We start from the raw sequence: 9,088 nt of genomic DNA, 5'->3' as shown, positions 1-9,088 counted from the left end.
AATATTCAACATATATGTAACATTGCTGTGGAAAACTTACTAAGTATATTTTTTATTCAGTGAGGTGATTAACGCATGCCATCTCGTACTCAGATTTGAACTCAAGTTACTCCCATAATTCACGCAAAAGCTTTTAGGCGCGTAGTAAAACAATGGCCATTAGTGAATTGTCCGCACTATAAGCAATAAGCAGTGCGAATTCAAGTATCTCACTTCTTTTTTTCTTTTTATTTGTTATTTTCTATCCGCTGGTCTCCCTTTAGCTCCATGTGTTTAAATCACGTGAACGTAACTTCCGGTAGGCTGGTGAGTTGTGTTGTGATTAAAGCTAGCGTTCGCTTGTCGGTTTCATTTTTTAGTCCTTCTTGTAAAATGCCTTCGATAGGCTCCGGGACGACGTGTGCAGTTCGTGGTTGTCACTACAACCGGAAAAAAACTAAACGTGTGGTTAAAGCAGGAGTGTTATGATCACAAACCGCTCACGAAGTCGGACTGCTCCTGTCCGCAATGGTATTATTTCTATCGGCTTCCCACTGACGAGGAGGACCGGAGGATTTGGCTGAGAAACCTGTACCTGAAAAGGCCACCGAAGGCCCTGTACGTCTGCTCGTTTCACTTTGTTGACAAGAAGCCGACAGAGAAAAATCCCTATCCGACACTGTGGCTCGGTCACCGCATTCCCCCGGAGAAGAAGCGCCGTGTTATAAAGAAAGAAACCACCGACGTTGGGATTAAAGGTGTGCTTCACGTTTATGCTGATTTAACGGTCAGATATTACCGTGACCATAAGTAGCCCGTTTTTCTTTTACCCAGTAGGAATCTCCGTATTAAGCTGTACAAAACACCCACCATGTCTCTCACTGAAACGGTATATTCATCATTTCCAAATGCCACATGATGCTTATTGTGGGAGAAACTACAGTAAACAAACAGAAAAGTGATTAAAAATGGTTTAAATGAGGTGACATCATTTATCCATTAAATATTAAAAGGAAACTTATTAGATTTAAAGGCATAGTTCACCTAAAACAGGGGTGTCAAACTCAATTCCTGGAGGGCCGAAGCCCTGCACAGTTTAGTTCCAACCCTGCTCCAACACACTTACCTGTAGGTTTCAAACAAGCCTGAAGGACTCAATTAGTTTGATCAGGTGTGTTTAATTAGGGTTGGAACTAAACTGTGCAGAGCTGCGGCCCTTTTGGAACTGAGTTTGACACCTGTGACCTAAAAGTAAAAAATGTACTTGCCCTCAAGTGGTTTCAAATGATTTCTTTATTGTGTTGAACACGAAATAAAACATAATAAAAAAAATCGAGAAACTGTAATCATTGCTTTTCATAAAATGTAAAAATAACACTAGAAGTTAGGGTGCACAATATTTTATTTTTCTGTGATAAATGATCATGTTTTCGCTTTAAATGTAGATATTTTGAAACAAGACAAAAATTATGTAAGTTTTTTATTTTTTGCCTAAATCATATAAATTCCATATAAACACAGTGATTTAAATACAATTCTTTATCTCCTGGGGGCTGTGCAAGCTTAGAGAAAAAGCCAGGCTTATTTTCATAAGTCAGGTTTTTTAATGGCGGATTCGGTTTCTTAAATCAAATTTATAATAGTTTAAACTCAGTTACTATGGCAACTAATGCTGGTAAACTAGTCTGGTCTGGGGCAGGCTAACTCTCTGGATAAGTCAAGTTCAAGCTTAATAAAAGTAATGTTAATATTCACCTGCTGTGATTTGATGCCATTTTTTTCACTTAACCTCTTAATAATGATTAAAACTTTATAGTCATTTAATAGTAAATATACATCATCAAACTTGTTTCATCATCAAACATCATGAAACGCAGTTTCACTAGGTGAGTTGAATAACTGTTTGAAAATATTCTATAATTTTAGACTGATTGGGATGATTCTGTCGAGCAGTACATAGAATATAAGAAACAATTGACAAGCTTAGATAAATTTAATAAAGAAAAAGATAACTAATTACATAAACGGTGCTCTGTTGTTTTTGAGTTAAAATCTATTCAGGTATAGAGTAATTGAATAATCAGATATAAAATAATACTGCATAGTCTTTGTTTTATTAACCAGTTAAACTCTGCGGACCCGGTGCCAGGTTTGTGACATCATCAACATTCGATTTAAGATTTAAAGGGCTAGGATTGCACCAGACCCCCGTAAGTGGTTTCGTTTGAAAGTTTAGAATCTATATTTTATGCACACATGCATCACTTTGGTTTTTATACTACTGTAAAAAAGTTATTTACACTTAATTACACAGTATTTGGATACCCGAGCTGGGCATTGAACATTGGTTCATTTTCATATGGTTGATATATGACACATGTACAAGTTATAGCTCAAATGAAAGCTCTTGCTGGTGCTCATACAGTTCTAGTATTCTTTTTACTGAATTATATTCACATATCAAACAGTTGTCGAATGAATCGCGGTGTTTCCATGGCGCAGAAGTGACAACAATACATTTATGATCAATAAGCAGCCCCAGATAGCACAGACAGCTGTCATCTCTTACCTTATGCTGTGCTCTTCAGGGTCATTTCTCCTCTGTTTTTGAGGTGATGTGCATTACTTATCTTTTTATAAGTCTGATGTGGACCAAACACTGTGAATTATGTTTGATCAAACAAAAGAATAGTGAAATATGAAAACAATGATCTGTTCCTGTGGCTTGTATAGCACCTCTCATCAGTTATTGGAATACATTAACTTTTGCGTAGATCATGGTAGAGACATTTTTTTTATTTTTCCTATGATTACAGAAATGTGCAGGAACCACCAAAATTAATTACAGCACGCTAGACCACACAGAACCTAAAAGGTACACTTTCAAATTTTAGTTTATAAAAAAAAAAAAAAAAATACAAAAAGCGCCTCTGTTTTTTTAAGTGTTTATTATAACACAGACAACATATACAGTTATTTGAAACACTTTCAATAGTGTTTTATGAAAATTCAAAGAGTTTTCTTCAAAATGATACCAAGTTTTTGCATTTACAACTCTGCATGTGGATTTGGAAAGCTTTTAAATTTAGGTAGGCAAAATCTAGGCAGAAATCCCAAAATAGTAGTAGAGTTTAACTGGTTAACAAATTCAATATAATTCATCATTATTCACTTTTCAGAGTTACAAACAGTACAATGTATTATGCCTGAATGCTTTTAAAACCCTCACACAGTCACAGTTCTTAAAAACACATGCAAATTATTATAATCCAGACTCAACATTACGTATATTCACGATGTGACTATAGCGAATTTGTGATATCGATGCTGAAACGATATATTGTGCAACCCTACTTGAATTATATATACAGTTGAAGTCAGAATTATTAGACCCCCTGTTTATTTTTTCCCCAATTTCTGTTTAAGGGTGAGAAGATTTTTTTTCAACACATTTCTAAACACAATAGTTTTAATAACTCATTTCTAATAACTGATTTATTTTATCTTTGTCATGATGACAGTAAATAATATTTGACTATATATTTTTCAAGACACTTCTATACAGCTTAAAGTGACATTCAAGGCTTAACTAGGATAATTAGGTTAACTAGGCAGGTTAGGGTAATTAGGCAAGTTATTGTATAACATTTTTTTTCAATAGTCAACAGAACAAACTATTGTATCACTTAAAGGGGCTAATAATTTTGACCTTAAAATGTTGTTTAAAAAATTAAAAACTAATTAAAAAAATTAAAAATTGCTTCTACTCCAGCCGAAATAAAAGAAATAAGACTTTCTCCAGAAGAAAAAAATATTATCAGACATGCTGTGAAAATTTCCCTTTTCTTATGAACATCATTTGAAAAATATTTAAAAAAGAAAAAAAAAATTCAAATGGTGGCGAATAATTCTGACTTCAACTGTATGTATTTGTGTATATAAATGCACAGTACAAATTTAAATACAAGCTTTTATTTATTTTTGAAATTATTTTTGGATATAGATTATAAATGAAATCTCCATCTATAAATTGTGCTTCTATTTCTTACAAATATCTGCCTATTTTTTTTTGCAGATGAGCCTGAAGACATAGCTATTGACACTTTCACACAGACTGATGCTGAAACCCCAGATGGAGCAATACCACAAAACAGTGCGCTTTGATGAAGTTCAGCATCAATGAAGTAGAGTTTGTTTTTAAACTGTGTCAGTGTCTGTTTCAGTGCCTCTTGAGGAGCTCCTTCATTTTCAGATTCTTTAAGGACGCTCAAGAAACAAACCACAGCTTGGTGTGTGGATTGATGTAATGGTTGAATGTGAAAGCATCACTATGACCAAACCACTGGCATTTCAGTACAGAGCACATAGTCTGTTCAGAGAGGGCTCTTTAACCATATTCTGGATTACAGAAGTATAAATGTGATGTGCAGAAAGGAGAATACTAAAGACTAACTCTCTCTGGCATATTTTTATATTGCCAGTAACTGGTTCAGTTCCCAGTTTGCTTTTCAGAACTCCCCGAGTTATTTCTGACGTTGATTCTACAATATGCTGGAAACATTGTTCAGAGATTTTGCTCCATATTGGAATGACTGAATCATACAGTTGCTGCAGATTTGACGTGTGAATCTCCTGTTCCTGGCACGTCCTAAAAAAGCTCTACTGGATTCTGATGAACTTGAAGGACTGTGCGCTTTTTCTGCTGTAGCTCATCTGCTTTAAGGTATTATGATGTGCTGTGTTCGCATCAATCTTCTGCAGACCTCTGTTGAAAAAGTGATTATTGTTGTGTGTGAAGATCACAGCTGATCAGTAGTTTCTGAAATACTCAGAACAGCCCATCTGACAACTTCAACCTCAAAGTGAACAGTCTATTTTCCATGTGAAGCCATTAAGATACATTTCCGAATAAAGCTTCCAATGAGTCAAAGAGAACAAAATCATTGCTTCTTGATGAACTGGTGCCAAATATCAAAAAGAAAAAAATGCAATTTGCCGTAGTTCTTATGTAATAATTTATTTGCGCCTTTGAAGAATCTCAGTGAACGCACTGTGGCTTTTTGAGGTGTGAGATGGTTTTTGGGGAGGCAGATACTCAAGACACTTCTGGATGTAATAATACTGAAACGTATTGATGATAGACTTTTGCTGAGGGGATTATAGAATGACAGAAAACATAATTTCATTTATTGTGCAATGTGGTAGGCTGGTTTGACCCTTCACACCTGTTTTTGTTATTACATGATCTAAAAATGTATGCGCATGTTGGCCTTTTTCTGCAAGTTTTCAGAATGTGCATAAAATTTGGTGGGTGGAAAGAAAACTACGTGAATCATTTGGTACTCTCTGTTTGAACTTCAGCAGATTGTCTCGACAATGTCTAAATGTCACCAAGTGATTGGTTGATTATTTATTTGCATTAATGAACAGGTGTACTCAATAAAGAAACCAACAAGTGAATAATGCATGTAATCGACATTTATTGTAAAGAAAATGAGATGCATTTAGTGAATGATGTCAAATGCCTGCTTTTTCAAGAAGGGTATAAACCAGGGGTCTCAAACTCAATTTACCTGGGGGCCGCAGGAGGCAAAGTCTGGTTGAGGCTGGGCCGCATAAGGGATTTCACAAAAAAAAAGTCCTAAAATGTCATTATTAACAGTTCAAATTATTTCTTCTGAACATGAAGTGTCCTGAACATTAATAGAACATTGAGTGAAGATTATGAACAGTTCTTCTGAACATGGCATCTTTTGCCTACTTCTTGCTGCCAGAGACTTGACAGCGCTTCTTCTCACAAATCTGAACCACATTTGGGTTTAGAGCGGAAGCAGTTGAGACCCTCAGTATGGCTTGAAGATGATCATCATTAAGTCTAGACCTGTACTTTGACTTATTGAAGTCCTAGGGAAAAAAGTGGGGGAACTCACTCAAAACTTCCATTCCCTCACCTAAAAAAAAGGCGTATATATGTATAAATAAAACACCCCCACCCCACTCCAGTCACATCAGTCTGTACCAGTCTGTATCTACCTATAATATCAACACAATCTCACGGCAATTCGTAACTTTTTCATTTAGTGGCTAATTCGTATGAATTCGTACGATCTAATTCGTACAATTTAGTACGATTTGCTTATCCCCCAATGACGACAACGCGCATTGAGTGACAAGCGCGCTGTGTATGGATAGAATCAGCGGAGCGGGGAGCGCTCTCTCTCCCCGCTCCGCTGATTCTGTCAGAGTACAGCGGTCGGCGCGGGCCACAAAATATTGCACTGAGGGCCGCAAATGGCCTGCGGGCCGCGAGTTTGAGACCCCTGGTATAAACGGAGCCAGAGCCAGATCCAGGTGGGTGGGACTTGAGCTTCAAGTAGGCTGTACAATCCTGGAGTTTTCATAGATTTTTTTTTTATGTTGTGTACATCACATGGAGTCCAACCTCCTGTGTTTTATTGATATCTACACTTACCACAACCCTAAATCCAATCTCACAGTAACCTGTTGTGTTTTATTAACATCTACACCTATACCCCATCCTCACAGTAACCTGTTGTGTTTTATTAACATCTACACCTATACCCCAATCTCACAGTAACCTGTTGTGTTTTATTAATGTCTACACCTATACCCCATCCTCACAGTAACCTGTTGTGTTTTATTAACATCTACACCTATACCCCAACCTCACAGTAACCTGTTGTGTTTTATTAACGTCTACACCTATACCCCAACCTCACAGTAACCTGTTGTGTTTTATTAACGTCTACACCTATACCCCAAACTCACAGTAACCTGTTGTGCTTTATTATCGTCTACATTTGTACCCCAACCCCAAACCCAACCTTACAGCATTCTGTTGTTTTAGTAACGTCTACACCTATACCCCAACCTTAAATCCAACCTCACAATAACCTGTTGTGTTTTATTAACGTCTACACCTATACCCCAACCTTAAATCCAACCTCACAGTAACATGTTGTGCTTTATAAACGTATACACCTATACCCCAAACCCAACCTCACAGTAACCTTTTGTGTTTTATTAATGTCTACACCTATACCCCAAACTCACAGTAACCTGTTGTGCTTTATTAATGTCTACACCTATACCCCAACCCTAAGCCCATCATCACAGTAACCTGTTGTGTTTTTTAATGTCTACACCTATACCCCAAACTCACAGTAGTCTGTTGTGTTTTATTAACATCTACACCTATTCACCTTATTCTCAGCTGTCGAGCGGGCGCTGACATTTGAATCTTTTTGTCTCGCGACTTCCGGTCACATTCACTTCCATTCATTTTTTGACGTTAACAACTGCTTGTTACGCTGCTTGATGTTGCAATTTAATATTTTCTTATTATATTATGCCACTTGGTCTGTGTAGTCATGCAAACATTTGTTTGTTGAGCAAGTAGTTTGGCCATTTTCTGCCGTTTATTATTCCTAGTCATTTCTCCCATAGGCGACTGAATCGGAAGTTCTAAGACAATTGCGAAAACAGGCGCACTTCCGCATTTCAGAATAAGGTCAATACCCCGACATTAAAACCAACTTCACAGTAACCTGTTGTGCTTTTATGACTTCTAGGCTGGATTACTGTAATGCTCTGTTTGCTGGCTGCCCAGCAACCTCTATTAGTAAACTTCAGCTAGTACAAAATGCAGCTGCCAGAGTTCTTACCAGGTCTAGAAAATATGATAATTTCACCCCAATTTTATCCTCCTTACACTCGCTGCCTGTTAGGTTCCGTATTAAATTAAAATATTGCTTCTTGCCTATACATCTTTAAATAATCAAGCTCCTGTTTATCTAACCAACCTTCTGTCTCGCTACAATCCAACCCGCTTTTTAAGATCTCAAAACTCTGGGATTCGCGTAGTACCTAGAAAAGCAAAGTCAAGTAAAGGAGGTTGAGCCTTCTCATTTATGGCTCCCAAACTCTGGAATAGCCCTCCTGATAATGTCAAAGGCTCAGACACACTCTCGCAGTTCAAAACTAGATTAAAACCCCATCTTTTTAGCAAAGCATACACTCAGTGCATCACTTAGGTATGAATGTGAATCCACTCAGGATTTTTGCATCTCGTTTATATACACTATTAACAGCAGCTACGCAAATTATTCTATATTTGCCCCTGGGGATACTCATCCCGAGGCTCTCAGACTACAGTAACCTGTTGTGTTTTATAACATGTTAAAAATATATTTTCCTCAAACTCAAACTTTTTTTTTTTAGGAGATAACCGGTTAGTAATTAAGTTTTTATTTTCAATTTTTAGAACAGTCCAAAGTTGTGGTTTAGAAAGATGTTTACATTTTTAATGTTGAAATTGGTCAAAAAATACACTCACCAGCCACTTTATTAGGTATACCTTACTAGTACCGGGTTGAACCCCCTTTTGCCTTCAGAACTGCCTTAATCCTTCGTGGCAGATTCATCAAGGTACTGAAAATATTCCTGAGTGATTTGGGTCCATATTGACATGATAGCATCACGCAGTTGTTGCAGATTTGTCGGCTGCACAAACCTTGATGAAAATCTCCCTTTCCACCACATCCCAAAGGTGCTCTATTGGATTGAGATCTGAAGACTGTAGAGGCCATTAGAGTACAGTGAACTCATTGTCATGTTCAAGAAACCAGTCTGAGATGATTTGCTCTTTATTACATGGCACATTATCCTGTTGGAAGTAGCCATCAGAAGATGGGTACACTGTGGTCATAAAGAGATGGACATGGTCAGCAACAATACTAGGATGTAGGTAGGATGCTGCAATGACATGATGCTCAATTGATACAAAAGATAATATCCATTACACCACCAGCAGCCTGAACCGTAGATACAAGGCAGGATCATGCTATCATGATGGTGATGCCAAATTCTGACCCTACCATCCGAATAGCGCTGCAGAAATTTCAACTCATCAGATCAAGCCAGGTTTTTCCAATCTTCTATTTTCCCATTTTTGTGAGCCTATGTGAATTGTAGCCTCAGTTTCCTTTTATTAGCTGACAGGAGTGGCTCCCGGTGTGGTCTTCTGCTGCTGTAGCCCATCCGCCTCAAGGTCCTGCCTCATGTTGTGTGTTCAAAGATGCTCTTCTGC

The 9,088-nt window shown here is 37.4% G+C and overlaps 1 protein-coding gene and 1 non-coding gene across 2 annotated transcripts in view; both read left to right on the top strand.

Annotated features, from left to right (window-relative positions):
• The first annotated feature begins 288 nt into the window (after nucleotides 1-288).
• si:ch211-113p18.3 lies at nucleotides 289-5,442 on the top strand. The gene is made up of 2 exons (XR_012390617.1): nucleotides 289-737; nucleotides 4,055-5,442. It is a non-coding gene; the product is annotated as a si:ch211-113p18.3 (transcript).
• A 2,819-nt stretch (nucleotides 5,443-8,261) lies between these two features.
• The window catches only part of tnfrsf19 (tumor necrosis factor receptor superfamily, member 19), a 78,168-nt gene continuing 77,341 nt past the window's right edge, over nucleotides 8,262-9,088 (top strand). The window contains exons 1-2 of the mRNA XM_073923086.1: nucleotides 8,262-8,427; nucleotides 8,549-8,746. The gene's annotated coding sequence lies outside the window, so the exon portion shown is untranslated. The remainder of the gene's footprint in view (nucleotides 8,428-8,548; nucleotides 8,747-9,088) is intronic.

This window comes from Danio rerio, chromosome 15 (genome assembly GCF_049306965.1).
Source record: "Danio rerio strain Tuebingen ecotype United States chromosome 15, GRCz12tu, whole genome shotgun sequence".
Taxonomy (NCBI): Eukaryota; Metazoa; Chordata; class Actinopteri; order Cypriniformes; family Danionidae; genus Danio; species Danio rerio.
The sequence above is the reverse complement of the archived record's forward strand: the minus strand, read 5'-3'. Positions and strand labels throughout refer to the sequence as shown.